Source organism: Perca fluviatilis, chromosome 2 (assembly GCF_010015445.1).
Source record: "Perca fluviatilis chromosome 2, GENO_Pfluv_1.0, whole genome shotgun sequence".
In the NCBI taxonomy this organism is placed as follows: Eukaryota; Metazoa; Chordata; class Actinopteri; order Perciformes; family Percidae; genus Perca; species Perca fluviatilis.
Genome location: NC_053113.1, coordinates 25,579,705 through 25,604,614, shown reverse-complemented (window position 1 = coordinate 25,604,614; position 24,910 = coordinate 25,579,705). Strand labels below are relative to the sequence as shown.

Sequence of the window (24,910 nt, the reverse complement as noted above, 5' to 3'; positions counted from 1 at the left end):
AATTCGTTTCTGACAATGTACTTTCATCGAATAAATTTGCAAACCATATTGATTTTAACAGTTTGTTTTTATAAGTAGGAATTAAAACAATATTAGCCTAATTAGACGACATAATAATAATCATAACAAATAGAATACTCATAATAATAAACGAATACAGCAATTGTATTAGTCTGCTATACACAACATGAACACTACAAGCATCTAAAGAACAACAAATACAAGTGAATTATTATGCAAATCATAAGATCACTGCACTTACATCGTTCACAAAACATTTATACAGCATTTCTCTTAACGAATTGTAAACGGTATAACTCTGTTTTAATGTGTTAATATGTATTACGCAGCAGCTGCAAATAAATAAATGGCAGGAAACCGCGACTGATAAAAATGATGAAGACGCAGCCGATCGTTGGGATACAAAACGGAATCTCCATCAGGGTCACACATCTGTCTTTCTGCCTTTGTATAACCTGCCACTGAATAAATATTTAGCTTGCATAAAGCCCTTTGTCTGTACTAACACTGGATCTAGCCATGCATCATGCAAAAAACACGCTCCAGTATTTCGCTAATTTAACCGTCAAACTAAGTTACTACTAATACTAACAATGGACATTTTTTGTTTGTGGTTGCTGTCAATGCAAGTCGCTTAACATTTATTTTTGTATCCATAAAGTCTGTTTTCTCTTACCGTTGAAACTCGTTTGCTCCGGCGTGCGACAGTTAAAACCTCTAAAAGTGATGAAAAAAAAAAAAAAAAAAAAACGTGAACGATCAAAAACTCGAAAGTCAAATTAACAATAAAACTACAAATTGTCTTTGCTAAGGCGCGTTCTCCGGAGTTGTGGCATTGTAAAAACAAAGCACCAGTGTTCGGTGTAGCGGTGTCTCTTCAGGTCTCCGAGCCGCAGGACGAGTCCACTCCTCTCCGATGCGACTGTCCCCCGGACACCGCGCGCTGGCTAGTCAAGTAAGTAAAATCCTTTCTCACTAAAATTGTCTCACAGACACCGCTGACTCGGGACAATCTCCTCTCACTGTCCTACAGACACCGCGGCTCGGAACTAAATCACCTCCGGTATATAGGCTACATAAACTTGTTCCCAACTTTTCACTGTGTGCGCTTCGTTTGGCTCGTCCGCTCCTCTCTTGTCACCCCTCCTGTCTTGACGCACCCAGGTGTCCTCTAGGAGCCATTCAACTTTTCACTTTTCTCTTCCTCTACCCCCTCCTCAGCCAGTCGGGATGTGTCGTCTATGATAGCAGAAAGATTCAAGGGTGGAGGGGTGGAGGGGAGGGGTGTTAAGCATCGCCCCTTACTTTGCGCGTCCCGGACAGTTTGTGTGATGTTTCTCTTGCACGCATTGTCTCATAAAGACGGATCCAGCGGCGTCCATCTCTACGGCCCAGAGAGAGAGGCGACTCAAAACACGAGACTGTCTTCGCCTCTGTCCCCCGGTCGGAAGCGACTCCTCTCCGCAGTAAATTTTAAAGTGACAGGGGCCCGGGGTTGGAGAGGGTGAGCGGGGTCAGGGAGAGGTCGGGATGAACTACACACACACACACACACACACACAGGCAGCACACTTTAATGAACCAACACAGGCATCACAACGCCTATTATTATACACGTGTTCCCAAACTTTATCACAACACGCCGCGCCAGTTCATGGACCGTTTTATGACATTATTAACCTGAACTGAGATTTTATTTCTATCATTTCCCCCCCCCCCTTTTCTTTCTGTTACCTCAAGGTTATGCTTTACTTTTGATTCGCAGTTATGTTAGAGTAACAACAATAAGACAAGTGTGAACTATAATAAAAAACAGTCCCCTTATTCTCTAATTGTGCTCGCCTCAGACTTAAGTGTTCCTCTTGGGGACCTTCAGGAAACTCCATAAGGACCGTTGGAAGTCCCTGTGCCACAATTTGCGAAACACTGACCTAATCACCTGCTTTTCTCTGACTTGAACACAAAAAAATGAAATGTGCAGCCATACGTGCGTTTGCCTCACAAAATCGCCCCCTTCGCCAATACGCGCCCATACACACAAGCAACGTATTCATGTTTTTTTTTTAATGTTCATAAAACGAGTTTCTAATCACAGAAAAAAAGATGATTAGACAGAGCAAGAACTCAATTTGGTAGTTTTTGAATCAATCTTGAAATGAGGCTAAAAATAAACATTTGTATTCTTGACTTTAACTGCTCTGGCCTCTCTGCACCTGCTTTACAACAGGCTCGACAGCAGACAGACACTGTTGTATTTCTTTAGTGTCTAATCTAGATGTAAAAGTTTAAAGCTGGAAACGATACTGTGAATAAACGGACAAGGGTATAGAATAATAAAGAAACGTCCTCGTTGAGTTTATTAGGCAGCTCATAAAGCCGGAGAGACAGGGCTTTGGCTGATGAGAGCAGATGATGATGGATAACGCCTCACACTGTGACATTGACCTTCCATCCCAGATAATGCCTATTGTTTTAGCGAAATCGCGGAGCAAATGTGCAGGAAGGACAGGAAAAATCATGTGTAAATAAGGCAGGACCCCGCCACCGATTCCCATCGTCTCGCGCTCCTTGAGAACCGAGGAGAGACCCCGGTCCGCCCGGTCATTGATTTCCTGCCTCTCCTCGACTTGTCCATTGTTGGAACCCTTTTTAATTTAGCCATAAATTGGGAAAGCTCAAGTCGAATGAGCTGTTCTATTTTCTTCCTGTCAGGATGAGGGATTTGTTTTATGATGCATTGTGTATTAAATACAAGTAATCTGGGAAAGTGATTGCTTCACGGCCTCCCCGGGTCTGATCGAGGATCCTGATAGAGAGAGGGGTCTGAGCTCGTTTCTGAAAAGGAGGAAATGTCTGAAAAAGGAGGATAAACACGCGGGGTTTGTTTGTGGTATCACCGGGGGTAAATTGGGGTAACAGTGGCAGGACCCCATAAACCTGGCAAAATGAAGGAATGTTGTACTTCTCCCCCCTGTCAGGAGATGGCGTGCTCAACTGAACTGAACTTTTTTAAACATTTCTGAATGGATTACATTTCAAAGGACAATATGGGAGTTAAACACAGTTATGGCTTTGCATTTCTCGTCGAGTTTTTCTAATCTTCTTTTTTTTTTAATTAAAATTCTTATCATCAAATATTGGAGAAAATAATCACAATCAGAGCAAAACTGTGAGATATAACAATGTGACTTAAATGTCTGTTTATGACCCTGGTCACACATCAGATGGATGGAAGTTTTAGGGTTCTAATTTTTTTGGACTGAGTAAACTGACTCCCATGCACAGCAAAAAAAAAGAAAAGAAAAAGAAAAGAAAAGAAAAGAAAAATCAATCCAACTTTCCTTTGTTAATCACGTGATCACATGTTGGCCTTTATTTCTGAGCCGTGAATTCCACTTGAGGTTGAAAGCACCGCAGCTTATATCTCAGTTTGTAACAGTCTGCTCTATCAGTCAGCTTTTTGACTTGTTATACGATGGGGGTCATTTCTTTCTCGTCCGTGTGAATTGCAGCACAAAACATCTCCATTAAGGCGTCCAACTGCTAGATGGGACATGAAAGATTCAGCTGTATGAACTTGAATACATAATCACCTGAACGAGCGTCTATAAAGCTCTGGAATCTACACTGAAAAGACCGATGGGGGTGAATTTGAAACGCTTGTTCATTTGTTAATAAAGCACGAGAATGATTTGCAAGGCGTATAGCTCTAATTTATATTTATTTCACCAATCCGCCATAAGCACTGTTCTAATGTGCTGATATGAAATAGATCTGTTTTATCTGAATTATGCCATGCCTTTGTCATAATGGTTTTGACATAGCTACTAAATAGCGGTGTGGAAAAGCTGTTTATCAACAAATTACAAACCAAACACATGCAGGCTTCAGGGTATGTTAGTTCCGACTATATCATGCCACACAGCATTTCATACTTATTTAACAGACTCTTAAAACATACAGCATCCGCGTAATGTTTAGTGCTGAGGCTTTAAAGTGCTGTGAAATTCTTGAAAGGAGGTTAAATTGCTTAAATGGGCCCATGCTTATTTAGCTTGAGGCTTTCTTGTTTGTTTTAGGAGTTCAGTCACGCAAAAAGCAATTCAATTTATACATGAATGTGGAGATTTTTTTTTTAATGATCAAATAGCTTCATATTTTACTTGATCTGAGCTAACGTGGGCCTGTTATCCTTTGAATAACTTTGCAGCAATACATTTTTTTTCTGGAATATAAAAAAGTGACTTTGGATTTTGCTGCTCCATCTAGAGCCATGTGAAGTCAGATGGGACAGGCTGGAGAAGAGGGGGATTCCCGTGTGGTTTGCAAACTGACTCCAGCCAGAACTGCAGAGCCTACCGCTGCAGCCGAGGGGCCACATGGAAACACTGTGTAGGACTGTGTGCTGCATTCCAGCACATCCTCCAGGAGAGAGGGAAGAAGAAAAAAAAAAAAAAGAAAGAAAGAGAGGAGAGACAGAAAATATTGCAGCCAAATCCACATGAAATAGTTCTACCATTCACGGTGAGACCTCCTATTGACACTGGCGAAAAGCTGCATTAAGCCTCCATCAAGACTCTGTATACACACGGCCCCCTGTGCATTTTATTTTGCTTAAATGTGGGGCGATTCAATCAAGTGGTAAAAACTCATTTAAAGCTCAAACAATCAGGTCAGCCTACAGTTTGCACACCACTCTGCAGCTTTTTCTTTAATGAACACATCCATCCGTAAAGATTAGTGCACAATATATTAACTGTGTAGCTTTAAGTCCCTATATTAAAGGACAGACCTGGTGTCCATACAGCCCAATTACCATTAAAACAGAGCAGAGGAAATGAAAGGAGAAAATGTAAATACAAAAATTTCCTTGGGTCTGGAAGTAGGCCCATTGTGAGCGGCGTGTTAATCTCCACCTCAGTAATTTGGTTCTGCGGGAGAAGACAGAAGCCCTGCTGCTGTGCCCTGCACTTCATAAATCACTGCTTTATGTGGACAAGGTCAGTGCCCCCCACCCCCACCCCCCCCACCTTCACCTCCCCCTTCCACTGGCCCCTCCGCCATGTTTACCCGGCCGCCCGGGGGCTCTCAGGACCAGACCAGCTCACTTCTAATTACTTTGGATTATTTTCATTTGCCGGGGGATAGTCAGGCATTCCGAAAGAGAGAGAGAGAGAGAGAGAGAGAAAGAGAGAGGGATGATTTCTTGACAAATTCTGTGGCCTGTGAGGAACAGGCCCGGCGTGTTTGATGAATTAGCACCCGGTCATTTTGTTTAGGCACTGTCTGTTCCTGTCTCTGACAGCTCCTTGCAGTCACAGGTCAGCCCGAGCACTGCATGTCTAACACATAATTTATTTCATTTGCAACCTAAAAATAACAGTTTTCTTTAAGAATAGGGGGTTCTTCCCGTGTAGTGAAATAATTCCATTTGTATCCATGAGGGCATATGTATTTGTTTCACCAGTTTTATAGCTACAAGTGTCAATATTGGAACAAGGCAAGGCATGCTGCTTGATTGAGAGGATTTTATGAGGAGACATAAATGATCTCATCTTATTTAACAGTTTAGAAAAGACCTGTGAGAGAGGCTTCTTGCAAAGTGATATTGTGCTTTTTCATCATTTAACCTATTTGTTAACCTAAGCTGCAGACCAATAAAGAGAAAGAGAAACACACTTGAATGATGAAACATTAAAATAACAGAATCCCCACAAAATGCTACCCAGAATCTGGGCTGCAGAAGAGCTAGATTCAAAGGTGCAAAGCTGCGCCAACAAATACACCAATACCTCCACCGTGGATATTTAATTAGAATAAATGTGATATTTAATGGTTCCTCAGTGTGATTGAGATATATTGTTTCTTGTGCTAAAATCAACACCGATAGGAATGGCACAACAACAACAACAACAACAACAACAACAACCATGTTCACTGGATCGTTAGGGGCAGTGCAGGCTACTGTCAACTATTATCGGAGAAGGGGGGTAAATGTAAAACTGGATATTATGCAACATTCAAAAGTTAATGTAAAGATAATTGGTTTAGGGCAACCTGGAATGTGGCTGTAGCGAGGGAGTCTTTGAGAGGGGAGGCTGGGGTGGGCTGGGGGTTGGGATAGTGATGTACAGAAAGTAGTACAGGCAGTGGTAATCACAGACACTTCCTCCGCAGAGCCTCAGCATACAGGGCCACACTGTATGTGGGCTTCGTGGTGCGATAAAGCTGCACAAGAGTCAAAGGTCACGTTTTTCAAGCATAAATTCAGCGGGCACACGGCTCCTATACGCATGGGACAGACTGGCTGGGCTGGAGTGGGTTGTTTAAGTTTCCAGAGGAAGGGGGGAGGTAATTAGAGCATGTTGCCACAGGGTGAACAAATCGGCTCTAAAACGCTCATAGATATCATCTTTAAAAGAGCTTTTTTATGCACAAGAGGTAAAGCGGTATGGAACTGAACACGGCACTTCAGATGTTGAAGTGTCACACATTCATTACATTTATTGAGGTCTCTTCTCACGTTTAAAGCCAGGGCTCTGCTGCAACATAAGGACAATCTACTTTTCATATACCGTGTCCAATTGGAAGGCTAATATTTTAATGCTGGCGGATAACAGACAGATGTGACACTTGTTCAGTGTGACAGGAGAAAATGCTGCCATGACAGTTAAATAAAAAAAAAACAGAATCTTATAGAGCAGGCTAATATAGTAATGAAGGATGAACACATCAGAGTTGTATAGAAGCTGAATGGAGGTAAAGAATATAAAGTTATAACTCTCAATAATAGTGTTATATTTACAATTAGCCTTAGCTTGAACAAGACACAACATAAAACCATTTAATATTTCCTAGACAGAGCAATGACTTTAGTGAAAAAGACCATTTACCCGATGGCGAGGCAGGTGGAGAAACAGACACCCAACACTTTATGGCTCACAGACACACAGACCCTTTTGTGTTTACTTTTATTGAGTGTTTCCCTTTTATTGCAAAGCAAAGAAAAAGGCTCATATTGTTATACCGAGGAGAAAAACATTGAGAAAGTGAGACTAATGGGTATTTTTTATCCAAAATTTACAAGTGGGCAAAACTGCAATGTGAGAAAGTGAGAATGTACTTGAGTAAGTGCAAAGCATAAGCACATTGTGAAAGTGTGTTCAGTATGTCCGTCATGCACACACACGGAAACCCAGACCCCACACACGCACGCACGCACGCACGCACGCACGCACGCACGCACGCACGCACACACACACACACACACACACACACACACACACACACACAGACAAATTTGTTACCCAGCACGGGTCAGCTCAGTGTATGTGGGCATGATTAAAGTCAGAATTAACTCGGAAAACAACAAATCAGTAGCAACAACCCTAAAATGAAGGAAAGCTGAGCAGCTCACACATAACACAGGGACACGGAGTGGCTCCCATTAAAGGCTTCACTGGCTTTCAGTAGCATCAAAGAGGCCCCTGAGTTAGGCTGGGATTATATTTAACCCGGGAGCTTGTTGCACTGCTGAGTACAGGGCACATGCTGATGCTGCTGCCAGTACACCATGCTTCTGCCATTTAGACCAACGCTCTCATTAAAATGTGGCTTGGGCACTATTTTCTACAGGAAAACACACATGGAGTAATGCACGGACACACACGAAAACACATAAACAAGTCAACAACAAAACATGAACATGACACATTACCATGGTGACTATGATGAATTCATGATCATATTGTATGATCTGGTATTTGTTTAACTATACTCTATAGAAGTGGTGTAATATTTTAAATTCTTAACAATATTTATCCTTCTATAATTCATCATCACTTACCAGTTGTGCATGCTAGAGCTAGGGCATACACAACATTTACAAATTTAAGGATATTTTCCAATATTGATATATACTGAATCACAATATGGCAATATAATATTATATATAAATCACTTATGTTCACAGCAATGAACCGTGTTCTGCAGTTAGGCAATACAAGAGACCAAAATCCTCATATGTGAAAAACTAAAACTTTTTTAGCTATTCTCAGCTTTTAATAAGAACTTCCACATAATAATTAATCTGACTAACAGAAATTTCAAGATGATTTCATCACATGATTCTGATGAAAGTCACTGATGAAAACATTGGTGCATATAGTAGCCTTGTAAAAACAAGAACAGATGCAAGCATCCCAACAAAAGTTTTCCATATGTCTGTATATCCTGAGATAATGCAATCTCACTTGGCACATTTCAGTAGTCAGACTTGATATGAACCATCAGATATGTGCGTCAATACTCCCAAGGTTTATTCAATTCCAAACCAATCATTCTGGTGTCATACACTTTTGGGTTAATATTCTAACTGTGAGGCCCAGGGCTGGCTGAAGATAAATCAGATTTTATGATGGGTTGTTATGGTTTTTACGGCACTGGGGTTGTGAGGGACTGATTTGGGGATCAATCACCTGCAGGTGTCTGCTGGGGGCTGGGGTGCTGTGAGGATCGATTGAGGATCTAGAGCTGCGGTGATGGAATAGAGGTGTGTGTGTGTGTGTGTGTGTGTGTTTGTGTGTGTTGAGATTGGGTGCAGTTGTAGAAGTGTGTATGAGTTTCTGAGGGCAAGAAAGAGAGAGACAAAGTGATGAAGGTGTGTGTGTGTGTGTGTGTGTGTGTGTGTGTGCGTTGTGTGTGTGTGTGAGTGCTTCAGAGACAGAGAGCAGATATATCTGGGGCTGCAGCAGTGATGAAAGGCCACTGGACTATGACCAGGCCATCTTGGCTCTTATCGGAGTCTCCCCCCTCCTCCTTCTCCCTCTCTCTCAATCCATTTCTTTATCTAGATGGCACTTTGGAAAATCTCATTGTCACACAACATTTAACAAAGACAAAAGTCTCAGGCCGTCAGCTGGATATGACTGGCCTGACAGAGCACGGAGCTGGTGTGCAGAGTATCCCTCACACATCCTCCCTCACTCACGTCTTGCGTGCTTTCCACTGGGAGAGGCAAGCAATGTGGGTGCAGAATGCCGCCAAGACACACAAACAAGTGTGTGCATCTATGCGCACAGATGGCACGAGTGCATATCAACACGCAGACACATTAGTCGCACTGAAGTTTGTCAGTTTCTTTCTCTTTCTCTCCCCTCCATGAATACGGTGTTTATACCCATTCAACATCTCCCCTAACCGTCAGATGGCTGCTTCCTCCGTGCTGTCAGCGGAGCTCCACCGAAACAAAAGAGACGGAGAGCGAGGCCTACAGTTTCTGAATCAGAGGAAGTTGGTGCTGATTACGCTGCCCCTGAAGAAGCATTCCGATCCTGTTAACCCGCACGCTGGCTGCCAACTGCAAACCATGCAGCAAAGCACTGGGAGAGTAAACCTCACACAGCCCCACCCTGAGTGCCCTCTCCCTGCCCAGGACAAGCATCTGCTCTCTCTCTTCCTTTCCTGTACTTGGTCTTGTCTCCTCTCTCCCCTCTCTTCTTTATTTATCCCCTTTGTTCTTCGCTCCTACTGCATTAGCTTCTTCCCTGCTAGCTCTCTATTTACCTTCGTCCTCCCGTTTCTTCTTATCTCTCATCCACCTTCTGTTTCGTTTCTGTTCCATCTTGAGCCTGTCCCCTCCTCTCCTCTCCTCCATCATCCCCTCTGCACAGAGACACGACAGCAGGCTCTTGTTTGAGGAGAGAGCATTCCACCTTCTTCACACCCTTACCTCTCTATCCCTGATGAATGCCTTCACTCCACTTGTTTATAAGATAGAGGGGGTTATTCATAATCAAGCCTAAGAGAGTATGTACACACTGTGGACATCCTGATAGAAAGCAACGTATAAAATTTCTGTTTGTTTGACAGGAACGCTGTCTCTCTCCTTCTCCCTGACGGGAAGACCCCCATCCATCCAAGCAGGGGGCATGACCCCAGCAGCACTCCCCTCTCTTTCTCTCTCTCAAGTGCTAACACATATTAAGTAAATGAAGAGTCTCTTCAGGCCGGCAGGAGACAAACGAGCTTCTTAAACATCGGAGGAGTGGCGGTTTGATCTGGTGTCGGCGGGTGTTTACGACGTAACTGCGGCAGAGTTGTGTTTGTGATGTTACCCATCTAAGTGTGTTTATACTGTAGTGGAAATGACCCCAGTCTCTTAGCCAGGTGCTGAAGCTCTACATCTTCTGTTTGAGAGGGAGAGTATGCGTATGGCTTTGGATTGTATGTGTGTGCGTCCATTCCCTGCAAGCCTGTGTGTATGTGTGTGTGGCAGTGCTTCTAGGCCAAATGCTGGCCAAGCAGGCAGACAGAGTGTGTCCACATTGAACCAGAAACAAGTTATAGTGTCTGCTCCAATTCTCCTCCAAGCTTTTCCTCCTGTCTTTCTGTTTCATTCTCTCTTTCTGTCTGTCTGATTATTGTCATTCTGGCTGCAGAAAAAAAAAACACTACTAGTGGGAAGTGTAAAAAAGAGGGGGAAGGAGGGAAAGCATGAGCGAGCTGCGGTGGGCTGGCAGCAACGGTGCTGGTGGTGGTGGGGGGGCTATAAGGCCCCCAGGGTGGGTATAGGGTTTTGGTGAGGGCTCGGGGGTTGGTGTTGAGGTGTGCTCGGCGAGAGGGCCCTGGTGTAATCTCAGTGCTGAATAGACGGAGCTCTTAATAGAATCCCGTCGTCCGGCTGCCACCGAGAGAAACAAGAGCTGTAATGGATGGGCTCAGCTCTGGCTCCCACTTTCCCCCCGTGACCCCTGCGTTGGTCAGAAGTAAGAGCTAAAGAAGCATTGTAGCCTCGGGCCTGATTGAATGGGGAGGGAGGGAGGTGGCGGTGGTGGCTGTGGCAGTGGGACGGGGACGGGGGTGGGTGGGGGGACGGAGTAGGCAGCCGCACTGATAGACCAATTTCCCACTACTGCGAGCAGCAGGGCTTGATTGATGAGGGCTGGTGCTGGTGAGAGGAGGCCCATCACATGCGATCACATAAATACTTATTCAGCTCGAATTGGGCCTGACAAGCCTTACGACAGCTTTGTGCTGTCACAGATATCATTGGAAGGAAAACGCTCCATTAATCATGCGTAATTAACTTTTCCAAACGGAGGTTCTGCTTGGAACCGGTACTAACCCACTCAGTACCCAGATAAAAAAAATCCTGCATCTTAACTAGGATTGGGGAGGGCCTTATTAAAAGCTTGAGCCAGTTTCCCTTGAGCCGCTCCGTTTGTACAGGAAACGGCTTCATTAGTATCGGTTTAGGGCTCTAATGGGCTCGATACAAAGCCTCCTCTCTCTATCCCAGCCGTGTTCAGTGGCCTTACAGTGCAATATCCTGTGAGCATGCGCTGCCATAATGTTCTCTGTTTGAAGTCGGAGCAGAACCCATCTGCCGCCTGCCACTAGTTAACTACCTTGACCCTCCCATAAAGTAGTGTGGAGGAGTGAGCGTTGGCGAGCCCAACAAGCTACGTGGTTTCATTCTCTCCCTCTCTACTGGCCAAAGGTAGCCTCCCAATGGGAGTAAACTGGACCAGAGCCCTTTGTTTTAAAGCAGCAGACCAAATGATCTGCCTCACATTAGGAATAACACAAACAACACACATACTCACACACTGATGCATGCACAGACCTACTACCATATCTCATCTGATCAGCATTTCTCCTTTAGCTCTCTAATGCTGCCCACCTGCATAGCTGCCGGTGGACACAATGTAAGAAGTTGGCATGGGAGAAGACAATTAACAATGGGGGCAAAACAGCTGTGTACTTTGAAGTGGGACTGAATTCCAAGCTCTTTCAGGAAAATCAAATATTATCTTAGAGAAAGACTACAACTGTATTAGAAAATATAATAGGGGTGGAAAAAAAAAAAAAAATCGTATGTATCACAATTCTTTTCCCTAATCGATGTTTTTTTTAAAATTTCTTTTTACCAATGATACACCTACATATTTTCTGTTTATACGGTACCGCTGACGGCGTATCCGTATCCGTGACGCCGTATCATATCCATTTCCAGCAAAACAGAGCAAAAGCAGAAAATACATGTTATGTACTTAATGTAAATAAATGAAAATCGCAATGCAAATCGAATCGGCATCCATGTATCGTCAAAGAATTGAATTGGGACAAAAGCATATCGTACCAGCCCAGCAATATAATATCCTCAACTCAGAAAACAACACAAAGCCTAGAAACAGGCAAGTGAGTAATGTCATTACAAAATGTCACCAAGCCCATGAAATGCAGCATATGATTGTTCCATACTTGTGCATTGATTTCTACAATAATTCAGGCTGTTGAATTCAGGTGAAATGACAGCTCTAAAAGTCAAAAAGACTTACTTTTCTTAAAAATGTACCAGTCCCAGTGCAGTACTCAAGATATTAGGTATGCTCTATTATACCCCAGAGCCAGAGATCCCATTTTTCTCAGTTGTCCGGTTGGTTCTTGTGGGCATCACATATTTCTCTGACTTACTTCAAACTTAAGTTCAGACTTACTCATGACATGCTTCAGTGTTCACTGTTACATAAAATGATAGAGTATTTTTGAGGGGAACAGGCTCCACAAGTTTCCATTTTGCCATACATGGTTAGCAATCGACATGGTGGATCACAAACACGTACACATACACACACTTTCAGGTTCAGTCATCCCTCTTCTTCGTTTGGTCAGCTATGGTCATTTCCTCTAAACATCATCCTCACTGCAGCAGGGACTTGACTCATTTCCTGCCTGCTAATTAGCTGTCTGGCCTGACGACACACTAAAACATGATAGTCATACTCCACATATAGACACCATGACACGTCTGAGCCGACCCATCTACAAACACACACATAAAGCATCTACCTTCTTTGAATTATTGCTAAAAACTGGATTTTCGCTAACACTGCTGTGTTAGCTGAGGTGGGTAAGATCAAATGTTCGTGGCGAATGACAGCAATGTTTTATTGGAGTAGTTGTTGTTCTGCAGCCCAGCTTGGCAACACACAGTATATAAAAAAAGCACAGTGAGCAGCTCAGTGAAAACAGTCTGTATGGTTACTAGCACAAGCAGCGCACAGCTGATTGAAATCTTTGTCAGGCACATGGTGCAGAAAGCAGCTGCCATTACTGGCTGCCCTGGTCACCCCTCCACAGGACAATTAAAGCTGAAGTCTTAAAGGTGCCACTTGAGAGTGTCTAAACCGAAGAGTAAAATAACCAGTGATTGATTAATTTATCGTTATATACTTTACACTGACGAGAGATTTGGTTTTTCAGCCTACTCCCTCTTTGGGCTTATCAAATGCCATTTTCATTATAGTTGACTGCATGAGTAGTTTTTCTATAACATGTTGCATTTGTTTTACGTTTTTAAATCCCTGCTGGCAAAACTTAATTAAATATGACGTGTGCTTCATATGGATGAATTCAACTGAGGAGAATAGAGCACTGTGGGATAGATTTGAATTAATGAAATTGATTTCTGTTGAATAAAATTGAAACAAGCCAATAAATAGCAGAAGTTACATTTTACCACAGTGTTTTCTCTTTGAGATGCCCCTTCTAGTTCAGAGTTTTCTGCTATTTCTTCTACAGTAACTAAGCAAAGCTATATGCATTTTGTCCGAACCGATTCCCAGAACAACCCATCCTAGATTTAGTTCTTTACACCCCTATTAGGATGAGCAGCCTGGGCTGTTAAAGCAGAGTCAAGGCCCAAACCAGGTGTTGTATTCATGATGATATGAGGAGTCTCAAGAAGACAGGCCTAAATAATAGCAAAATTAATTCTGGAGTCGTGGGGGAGAAACACACTTGAGTTGGTTCAAGTACGTGAAACCAAATTAATTTATATGTGAGTCTAGATATGGGCCAATCCAACAGCAATGGAGACAGGTGGTTAAAGTGAGACCACACGCAGAGGAGAGAAGCAGAGAAGAGGAAGAGTGGAGGAGTGCGAGAGAAAAGAGGGAGTGGGTGAAGGGTCAAGTACATTCACTCAGCTTAGTTTGACTTATATGAAGAGGGGAGACAACAATAAGTGCTTGTGTGTCAGGGCCTTGAAGGCAGCACAGCTCTTCTGCTCTCACAATGGCTTGCTTCCCACTCCAGGGCCTGAGCTCACTTACCATCATCACCCCAGTTACTCCCAAAACTACATTTCACTGATGCTCTTCATGATTTGTCTGCTAGAAGAACAATTTATAAGCTGGTCAAATAGCCAAATAATACTGTCTATTTCTCATTATAAACATCTGCATTTGGCCTTGGTTCTTGTAAGCCTTACTTGGCACAGTTGTGGGAAATTGGCTATTGTGAAAGCCCTTAAAAATAAGCTTTCAGCTCAGCTCAGTTGCTCAGGACAAGTTGTCTAACAGTCAGGGCGTTTTTTTTTCTCTCATTCCCAGATAGAATTTAGTTAATCTTGGCCATTGAGGTTTGTTGGTAAGATAACAGGCCACTGACAAAGCTCAGGTAAAAATCCTACTGGCAGCAGCATTGAAACTGGTGTAAAATTACCCTTTTTTAAGATCAAGTCAATTATATTTGTATAGCCCAATATCACCATTTTTACTAAAAGGGCTTTACAACATTTAGAGCATATGACACCCTCTGTCTATGCTCCATTCGGATAAGAGAAAACAGGGTTAGCATTTAAAAAAAAACTACTCTTTAACAGGAAAAAAATGTAGGAGGAATTCAGGAGGGATGTCTATTACTGCATCTTTTCACTCTGTTAGGCATTAAAAGACTAAGAGTAGGCAAATCAACATAATCAGTCCACTACTGAAGATTATTACATTATGCAGCCAGAATCTATTTAATCACAATCTCCTCTCCTTTGAATTGCCTAAATTTGCATCTATATTTCAATCCTTAAACTTTAGACTGGGTTCAAAGCAATATTGTGGGGACGGACACATACTAGATTCGATATGCATAAGGGCCTGCTGAAGGTGGATAATGTGTATCATCACCACCCATTTTGGTACAACAGAGGGTCTGTCTTCTACATACCTCTTAAGCCAAGCAGAGCACCCGCCAGAGGTCTGACTGATGCTTGCTAAACCTCAGGAGCGTGTTGAATGCTAGAAAGAGGAGAGAAGAGGAAAGGGAGGGAAAAGAGACGGCCTTCTTGGTAAAAAATAAAAAAGGCTTCAGTGTTAATCAGAGATTTCCCAGAAGAGCCAGAGTCATCGCCTCAGGGCAGAGAGAGCGAGAGAACGAAGGGTAGGCACAGAGGTGAGGAAACGAGAGAAGGCTTAAATGAGAGATAGACGGGGAGACGGAGAGCAGAGGAAGGAGGCAAGGAGGCAGGCTGCATTCCTGTGGCCACAGCTGCGGGAGCTGCAATCACTAAAATGTAGCGCTGTCTCAATGCCGGCGATTTCTGGACACGTTACAAACGAAATGAAACAGCACGACATGTCTGTTTTTTGAATCAAAGAAGAGACTAGCAATCAACATGCTGGGGTTTACACTACCTCCCTCTCTCCTCCGTTCTTTTCCTCCCTCCATCCTACTCTCTGGCTCACTGTCATTCCCACCATGGCAGGGATGACCCCTTCTATGTCTCTATATTTGCCCCTCTTTGTTCACCACTGGCCAGTTGGGGCAGGCATCTGAGACTCAGACCATCGATCATTGGCCTGACAGCGGGCCCCAGCCGGGGACGGCCCTGTTATTTGGACTCTGTGATGACTTCCTCAAAAAGGGGCCCCTCCTTCTTCCCTCACAGGCCTGGCATGGCTGAGGTTTGGTTTGGAGGCTTCCCTGCATGTCCACAGAAAACCCATTGGATTCACTGACCGCATGTTTGGGTCACGCTAGGGTGAGCAAGACAGATAGAGTGTGGAGCGGGAGTTAAATAGGTCGAAGGAGCACAAGTTGGGGTCCTGGAAGCTTCTCGGTAGCTTCTCCGGTCCCAAGGAGCACCACGATGAAGACTTTGGCAGCGGTAATAACAGAAGTAGAGGTTACCGAAGTACATTTGAAATAAGAAAACAAAAAGCAACAGCTGGAGTGCTTAATTTATAGCCGTGATCTGTCCAAGTTCTGTCTAGCAAGACATAGCAACAGTACATTATAAATGCTTTAAGCTATCATTTGGACCCATGTGTTTATTTTATCTTGGTTTGCTCCCCTACGTCTTCCCACATGACAGCGTACAACATCCTTGGAAAAGATGAACCTAAAAATACCCAAAAAGCTCCTCCCTCCCGTTCCCTGTCATTGTTTACTGTGTTACTCCTGCAGTTCATCTTTGCCCCCTCATCCTGCCTTCTCTTTCACTCTTTAGCTCATCACCTCCTCCCCTCCTCTTTCCCCCTCAACCCCTTTTAGGCAAAAGACTGGGACTCGGTAGACATGCAGTTGTACTATTGTCTTGCTGCTCACATCGCATTATCATTACAGCCAGCTATAATTGGAAACAGGAGTCTTTTTTATTAGGATGCATGGTGACACGGGTATCTGTCTCTTCTGATATTCCCACACTGGCTAATTTCCTCCCTCATCTGCATTCAACAGAGCGGAGACAAGAGAGCGTGACAGCGGATATAGACTCTGCTAGCTCTATGCAGACATACCCCTCTGATGTACACAGACAGTAGATTACACTTGTATTATGTAAATTCAGAAACTGCATGAAAACTGAGAGACGTGTATTTGGAACTTGTAGTTGTAGTAGAGTTTAACTGGTTGTTTGTTGGCTAAAGAAACCTCATTATCTCCATAGCATGTTACAGGATCAAATGTAATTCATGACCTGCGCTGTTGTTCGTTCTCATTTGTCTCATTTTTGTCTCTTTGTACAAAATCTATCAGCAAGGAAAAGGATATTTTGAGTAGACATTATTAGAGAGGGTAATAGTTTGTTTAATAATGATGGTAATTCTTGTACTGTAAAAGCTATGAAGAAGCTTATTTTAGCATGGACAGATAAATCCTAAATCACATATTTCAACAAACTGAAACTTTCTGGCATATTTTTAGTGCAGTAACTGCTTGCTGTAACCCTAAGGACACTACAAATACATTTCAAAGATGGCTGTGAGAATACAGTGATGTCTGGAGTGTCTGTAAGAGTGCTTGGCTCTGCGAGAGGAGCCTGTCTAACAAAGAGTGCACACACTTCATTAGCACTGTCCGTGAGAAGGAAGGAATCTTACACATGGAATCACTCCTGATCTCTCTCGTCTCAGGCTACTGCTGTGCAGAGCCTGGACTCGCTGGCTTCCTTCCTTCGAAATCCTCCTGGCCCCTGCCTAAACACAATGCTCAATTTGTTCACATCCAGCGCCAAAGAAAAGGGAGACACACAAAGCATATGAGATAAGGTTACAAACTGTCCCTACACCCACAGGTGTGGAACTCTTAAAGCCTTCAAAACATCACCCAGTTCACCGCCCCATGCCGCCACCACAGCCACCTCCTCCTCCTTTGCTTTCTGGAAAAATGAAAGAATGGGCTCGAAGGATGCACAGATGATGAAGAGGAGAAGGGACGAGTGAGAGCTAATAATGGAGAGAGACCGGTTGGTGCGATTAGAGGGAATTTAGTCATTTCTCCACACACACACACACTTACACACAGAGAGCGCTCAGCTGCTATCTCACATTGCATCACGCTGCTCTGCACCTTCACACTAGCACTCGCCTTTGCTCTCTCAATCTCTCTCTGCCTTGCTCTGTTTCAATGGCATCAAATGGTTGGAGTTGACAAAAGAAGAGAGGGAGTGTAGCCAGCTGCCCCAGTGAGGTCATTCCCACACAGGCTCTTGATTTCACCCCACTACCATGAACATGGCCTTGACCCCATCCCCTTCACAACAATTACTTTTTCTACTAATTTACACAAAGTAACTCCACTTGTCTTTTTACAATTGCCCCTAGACACAGCCCAAATACATGCATTTCATTAGCATTTATCCTGTGAAGCACCATGGGGTTTGACGCCTTCCAAATGTACTTTGGGGTACAGCAATCATCTTCTGTTCCCATCAAAACTGGAAGTCTGGTGTTAAAACCAGAAGGCCTATGTTGAATTCTTAAACAGTACAAGTATCAAGACAAAGGGGGCATTTTTTAATTATGATATCTTATAAGAGAAACTTTCTATTTGTAATTTCTGTGGTATTGCAACGTAAATGTTTAAAAAAGATTGCATATGAGAAAACTGAGGGTGGTATGGAAAAATGTTTCCTCCGGCTATAGAACATGGAGTTCCCCAGGGGTCAATCATAGGGTGTTTCATTTTTCTAATTCATGAAAATTTATCACTTCTTCACTCCATCAAATTTTTTGCTGATGACACATTTTTTTCTTTTTTTATCTGGTTAAGATGAGCAAAAACATGATTATGGGCTAAATTAGGGGCTAAAAAACAGTATGTTTCTTTGTATGTTTCCTTTTTGTGTTTCCTTTTTTATTGTGCAAATTCAAATAAAAAGAATATAACTACAATAACATACATTCATATCATCTCCCTTCATTTAGTTAGTTGTCATAACACTGTCATGCTCCTCCCGAACGTTCTGCCTGCCATGTGGGGTTTTCTCCATCCATCCATCCATCCATCCATCCATCCATCCATCCATCCATCCATCCATCCATCCATCCATCCATCCATCCATCCATCCATCCGTCTTCAACAACATGAAGGGGGCATTAATATGATGAGTCCTTGGAGTCCCAGCTGGACTTTGTCATTCGCTGTCTCTTTCTCCATTACTCTTCGCTATTGGTCCCCTAGGTTTTCACAGTGGCTGCAGAAAGACTCTAATAGGCTGACTGGGATAGTTTTTCCTCCTTGTGAATAACTTGCTGTCAGTGGCATGTGGAAAGTGTGTTGTTGTTTCTGTTTTTTTCCTCTGCTATTGTCATGTAAGCCTTTTACATTTGCACTCAAACTGCACACAAGTGAGGTAAGTGTGCTAAAATTATCACTGACTAAATAAATAAAAAATGCATGAGCTCTCTCTATCTCACTCTCACACACACACACACACACACACACGCACACGCACACACACACACACACACACACACACACAACACAAACACACACACACACACATCAGACTTACAAACACTCATACCTGTTTTCCCCTTGACTAGGTCACAAAGTTCATATCTCTGCTTGGTAGTGTGAACTGTAGGTGAATCACCGTTAAATATTGTCTCAGGATTTTCTCCCTTTCTTTCTCATCTTTTTGTGTCTCTTTCACTGAAAGACTCTTTATCACTCTGCCATGAAAGCCCTTTCTTCCTTAGCTCATATCCAAAGTAGAAGAAGAAAGGGAGCAGAGTGCCTTTCAACAAACAGAACAATGACACTTCATCGAGATCCTTGGCCTGTGTACATTCCACAAACTTGCACAATAACTTATCAGAGGTGAAAGGAGGAAGGGCAAGAAGAAAGATAGCTCATATGAAAGAAAGGATAAAAGGCAGAAATGTGGGGAGATAGGGGCAGGGAGGTGAAGAGGTGATCTGTGTGTATAAGAGATCTCCTGAGTTAGCTTCCTCAAACCCTCTCAGTCTCTAAGGTCATGGTGAGGTTGCTTGAATGGTGGGTGGGATGCAGATGTCAACAAAGTTAGTGTGTGTCAATGTCAATATAACATCATATTTTACACATACAAATGCATGTGTGTGCTCATTTTTAGGAGCCATTGTGCATTGACAAATGTGTGAGAGCCACCTGAAGTCTTTATTTCTTACCATCTTGTTCAACTAAAGCAAAGGGCTATACATTTACAAAATCTACGTGCAACTTAATCTGAAAGTAGAGCTTGTCAGCAAACTTGATATTACAATTTAAGGCTGCTTCGTTTGGGTTGTAGTTCAAAAGAGATTAGGTATGCACCATTTAGTCATGCAGCTCTTGAGCCAGAATCAGTGGTGAGGGAGATCAGTCCAAATGAAACAGGATCTCATCTGAGCTGATCCAGATCTGAGACCAGCTCGTAAAACTGTCCCCCCTAATGGATCACCTCATTGGAACACATACACTTGCGCAGCGCTTGCAAGTACAATCATCCACGCAAAGATATAGACCCATTCTTACACAGATGTAAATGTGAATCCATGTAGCCCTGGGTATAGGCACATAACCAAAGGCTAACTCACTCCCCCTTCGTCTAAACCCATGCGCACACTTTAACACCCTTTCATCAACACAGCTGTCCTTCTTAAAAGACAAGTTGAGATTTAAGGTCATGAATCCATAATACACAAATTCATGTAAATTGTTTGCTGAACTGTGTCATATTTGCATGTGTGTTTCAGGGCAAACAGACCAGTGTGCACTGCTCCTAAGATGTGGACTGGCTCTCTCAGGAGAGCACACACACACATTCACACCCCGCCACACACACTAATAACATTCCCTATTGCCCCCTCCGGCCAAGCCCAGAGCTTGACCTCTCCGTGTCACTCAATCCACCGGGCAATATTTGCTTTCGTCATCATAAATATTAAATATGTGCAGAGGCAAATATTTGGGTTTGGCGACCTCGAAGTGGTAAATGAATTAATGTATTCACACGAGGAGAGCAGGGGAGTCAGGGTGTTCTCACACACACATGTCCTTTCAGCTTCTCCAGCTCTTTACCGTAAAGGCCTGTCAGTGGTCTCGCAGGGGAAGACCCACAACTCTGGAGGAATGGCATGAAAAAAGAGCCCTGGTACATGACTGAAATTTAGAGGCAGGCGGGTGGTAAACTTTTTCTTCAGGTCTTTGCTGTAGTGATACAATGTGACCACTTACGTTGCGTGCAAACAGTAAATTAATTTAAGAAATACAAGTTTGAAAGAACTCCATGTTTCCATGTAATCATTTTAAATCAACTTAGCACAAAAGCACAAAAATATGGAGAGATTGCCCAGGAAGAAATGTCATCCATAGTGCAGAGCCCATCATTCCCAAAGATTACAGCAATTTTGCTACTTACTCTACACTAAACTGCATTTACTTTGCCATGTTTTCTCAACCGCCGTTCATACTGAAGGCATTGCTGTCCTGCAACATTGTTACAAAAATTAAATTCATCAATTACTTCCTGTGATGAACATTTTGCATGAAGATTTTAAAGCATGTCATTTTTACTTACATGATGCCTATAAATTTGCCAGAGTACAAAACATCAGTGCAGAAATGAGAGATGGATGGGGGATTTTGTGAACTGTTATGACCAGTGGTGCACTGCATTATACTGTCTATGCAGACAAAGCTCATCAGGTAACTAATACTAGATATAAAAAAACGTTTATTTGTGGGCTGTTCAAAATACAATTGGTAAAAAAAATGACTGGCTATCTATTTATGAGTACTTAAAAAAAATATATATATATATAAATAGATATATATAACAATGTTGTGATTATACGATTATCAGGATGTTCATTGGTACTCTGTGTCTCTAATGTGGTTGGTGTGATTCAGAGCATAGGGTGGGGGCCTGGCGTCATGTGTAAACTGAGAAGAGCTGGCAGAAAAGCAATCCATAGGTGACCCCGGCCTCTGTGTATAATTGTGCCCTCTGACCCAGTGAACATCCTAAATCACTAATCCAAACAGTCAGATCCCCTCAGTAAATACCCAGGGAGAAGCCCTCTACAGCACACCGCTCTACTTCTTCCCCGGTTCTCAGGCCTGCACGGTCCCTCTGAAACCTCCACACACGCACACACACACACACACACACACACACACACACACACACACACACACACACACACACACAAACACACACACACACACACACACACACACACACACACATCAGACTTACAAACTGCTCTTGAGAAGCTAACCTGTTCAGAATAGATGTGGGACCGATCCGCATTTGATGCTATTATTTTGAAATGCTAGATTGCCGAATTACAAAGTGATGTTTCTTTTTTTGTCTGTTGATTGTGTCCATGTTAAAGCGAATCTGAGATTCATTTATGCTGGTATAACTATATCCCTGTAAGAATGAAACCGACAAACTTTAAGAGGACGTTCTTCTTCTGTGACTCCATCTCTTTGAATAGGATATCCACTGACTGTTCTAGTCCAGCTCAGTTCAGGATAATTTCAAATACGAGACCACCACTTCGTGTCTGCTCCGATATGGCTGAATATAAGAGGGCATGTCAGTTGTCTCTGATCACAAACAGAAGACACTTGGGGAAACTCACTGCCCTGGTTTCTCTACCCAAGATGACAGAATAGTAGCACTCAGAGGATGAGGGGATTTTCAGGAGGGTGGGAGGCTCAAAGATTGTCGTTGTGAGGGTCTGAAGTAATGGACCTCCTGGAGTGCCTGACAAAGACACCCAACAAGAGAGAGATGCACTGCATCAAACCAGGCGGACAAGAGGGGTTCAAAAAGCGTTCTCCCCTGGGGCCTTTCAGCCTGGCATCCGTGCACCCTGGCCCAGCAGGGAAACAAAATTCTTCACACAAACACAGTGGGAGGATGAGAGGATGGGACAGGGGAGCACTACAATAGAGGGAAGCTCTGAAGGACAGTGTGAGAATGAGAAAACATGAGAGACCGAATACTTCAGTCATTGTGGCGAGAGAGCGTCCGCTGTCACAAACTGATAATGGTCACGGCAGCTGCTGTACTTGAGTTCACTGGGTTTGAGGGATGCACCTTTAACAAGTGTTCATCAAATAGACTTTCATTAGTGCAATTGATTATCTTATGTTCTTTTTCTTCCTATTATTTGTCTCTGAATCGGTATCAAACTATGAGCCGTTTTTCCGTGGACTTCTGCATGTGCTCAAAGATCATCATCACTGCAGCCACTGATGAGCACTGTTCATGTAGCTGCCATTCATTAAGATTCAGTATTGATGGAAACGCCAATCCGAGTGGTGCCAAGCCAAGCTGCCCTCTGCCAAGCCAAAAACTGCCCGCGTTGTAACCCTTCCTGGCACGCCAGAGGAGAGCATAATGTGAATCAGGTCCAACCTCTCTTTTGGGTGCCAAGAAGAACTCCATGTAACCCAAAACACTGACAGGGAGCCAGTCCGAATGTGAATGTCCTCAAAGAAAACCAATAAAAAAAGACTGTCATTGTGGCATCCCAGAGACCAGACAGCTCAGGAAGGGCTTTTAAAATCCACTTTGTAGTGTATACATCTATCCTTGACTGAATTAGATGGTTTACAGTACATGCAAAGATAATCCAAAAATACCCCCGACGAGCAACTGGGTTGAAACCCCAACACATTTGGTCTGTCTATATATTTATCTTGTTTATCTGTAGTGCAAATGTCTTTCCTGTCATTCTGTCTATTTATGTGTCTGCTTGTCTGACCGTCTGTCTGTCTCTGCATGTCCATGTCTGTCAGCATGCAGCTCTCGAAATCAGAAAAAAAAACTGTAACATAAATGAATCAAAAGCTATACTGAGGCCCTTCAGTGCTCCTCTAATAAATGAGAAAGTAACTCTCACTGGTGGCTTTTTGTGTCTGTTGATCTGGACATGCTGTCATTGAATTTATTGCAAAGTGGAAAAGTCTCTATATAAAACCAAACACACACACACACACACACACACACGTATGGGCAATGGGCCTCATCTGGATCAGCTACTTTTATAACATTTACTCATCTACGAGAAAGGCAAGGCAGAAAGAGAGGGAGAGAGACACACACACAGAGAGAACGAGAGAGAGAAATGAATAGTTAAGTATGAATGTTTCTGCTTTAGCTTTTTAAATGACAGCGCTCTGAGGAAACATAATCTACTTTTTTGTTTTAATAGAAACATTTAATTAAGCAAAATGATCCTAACAGGTTACAGCTGTGTTTCCCACTCTCGCTTTTGCCTTTACGGCGTGTGGGAAATCCATTTCCACTTTATTCAGGCTGCCTCAGATTTATAGATTTTACAATTGTCTCCTCATACACTCAGCACTTCCTATGACTTCTTTCCTCTGCCAGTAGTCTGGCTGACAGTTGCAACGCCTAATGGCAATGTTAGAACTCTGAAATATAACTCTGAGTCAACTGGTTAGATTTGTTGTAGACTGAAAAAATTATGAGAAACATATATTTTCCAAATAATGGAAAAAGCTGAACTGCAAGTAAATTGTGTACAGAAATACTGTATCGTAAGTAAAAAGAAGGTTTAACAAAGAACTGGCCTCTCCTGCTTGATTTATTTTAAACAACCACAGTTGTAACATCAAGACAATATTAAATAATATGGCGTCATATTTTTTAAAAGCATTACTAAACCAAACAAACATGGCCCATATTTACTGTGCACAAACACTGTAAAGCAGAATTTAATATGCTTGCTACGTCTGTGTGTATTCAGCCACGATTTAACACCAAGCCAGGCAGTATGTTCTCCATCACAATGCACTTGTGTGCTTCTAACTGTCCCTCCACACACACACACACACACACACACACACACACACACACACACACACACACACACACACACACACACACACACACACACACACACACACACACACACACACACACACACACACACACAGCTAGCCTCATGGCTGTAATTGAGAGTTAATGACGCAGTTGGATCTGTTCTTTACTTCATATTAAACAGAGCCTGCTGCTGCTGCCCGGCTGTAAAAGCAGCCCACCTCCTCTCTTCCTATTTCTCCTCCTCTCCACCATCCGCCCCTCATCCCACCCCCTTTAAAACCCGGCCTGCAGCCCTCCACACTCCTCCTCGTTCCCCAATAGATGTATTTAAGCATTTGATTTAACAAGCGATGGGATCGTTGTTGGTCTCCAGCATTAAGCTACTGTGCATGCATCCGCTCGTCCACCCACATCTTCCATCCAAAAACACCCATCTGCGGTAACTACACACACATACAACCTAATGACACATCTCTGAACAAAGACCCCAATGTATAG

General features: G+C 43.1%; 1 protein-coding gene across 13 annotated transcripts in view; it reads right to left on the bottom strand.

Annotated features, from left to right (window-relative positions):
• mecom (MDS1 and EVI1 complex locus) overlaps positions 1-24,910 on the bottom strand; it is a 133,586-nt gene that overhangs the window by 28,248 nt on the left and 80,428 nt on the right. Inside the window, exons 1-2 of one of the 13 annotated variants that reach the window (XM_039787623.1) lie at positions 874-1,437; positions 698-738 (exon numbers count right to left, since the gene is read on the bottom strand). The exons of the other annotated variants lie outside the window; for them this stretch is intronic. The gene's annotated coding sequence lies outside the window, so the exon portion shown is untranslated. Of the gene's footprint in view, positions 1-697; positions 739-873; positions 1,438-24,910 lie in introns of those variants that run through there. 13 annotated transcript variants of the gene reach the window in all.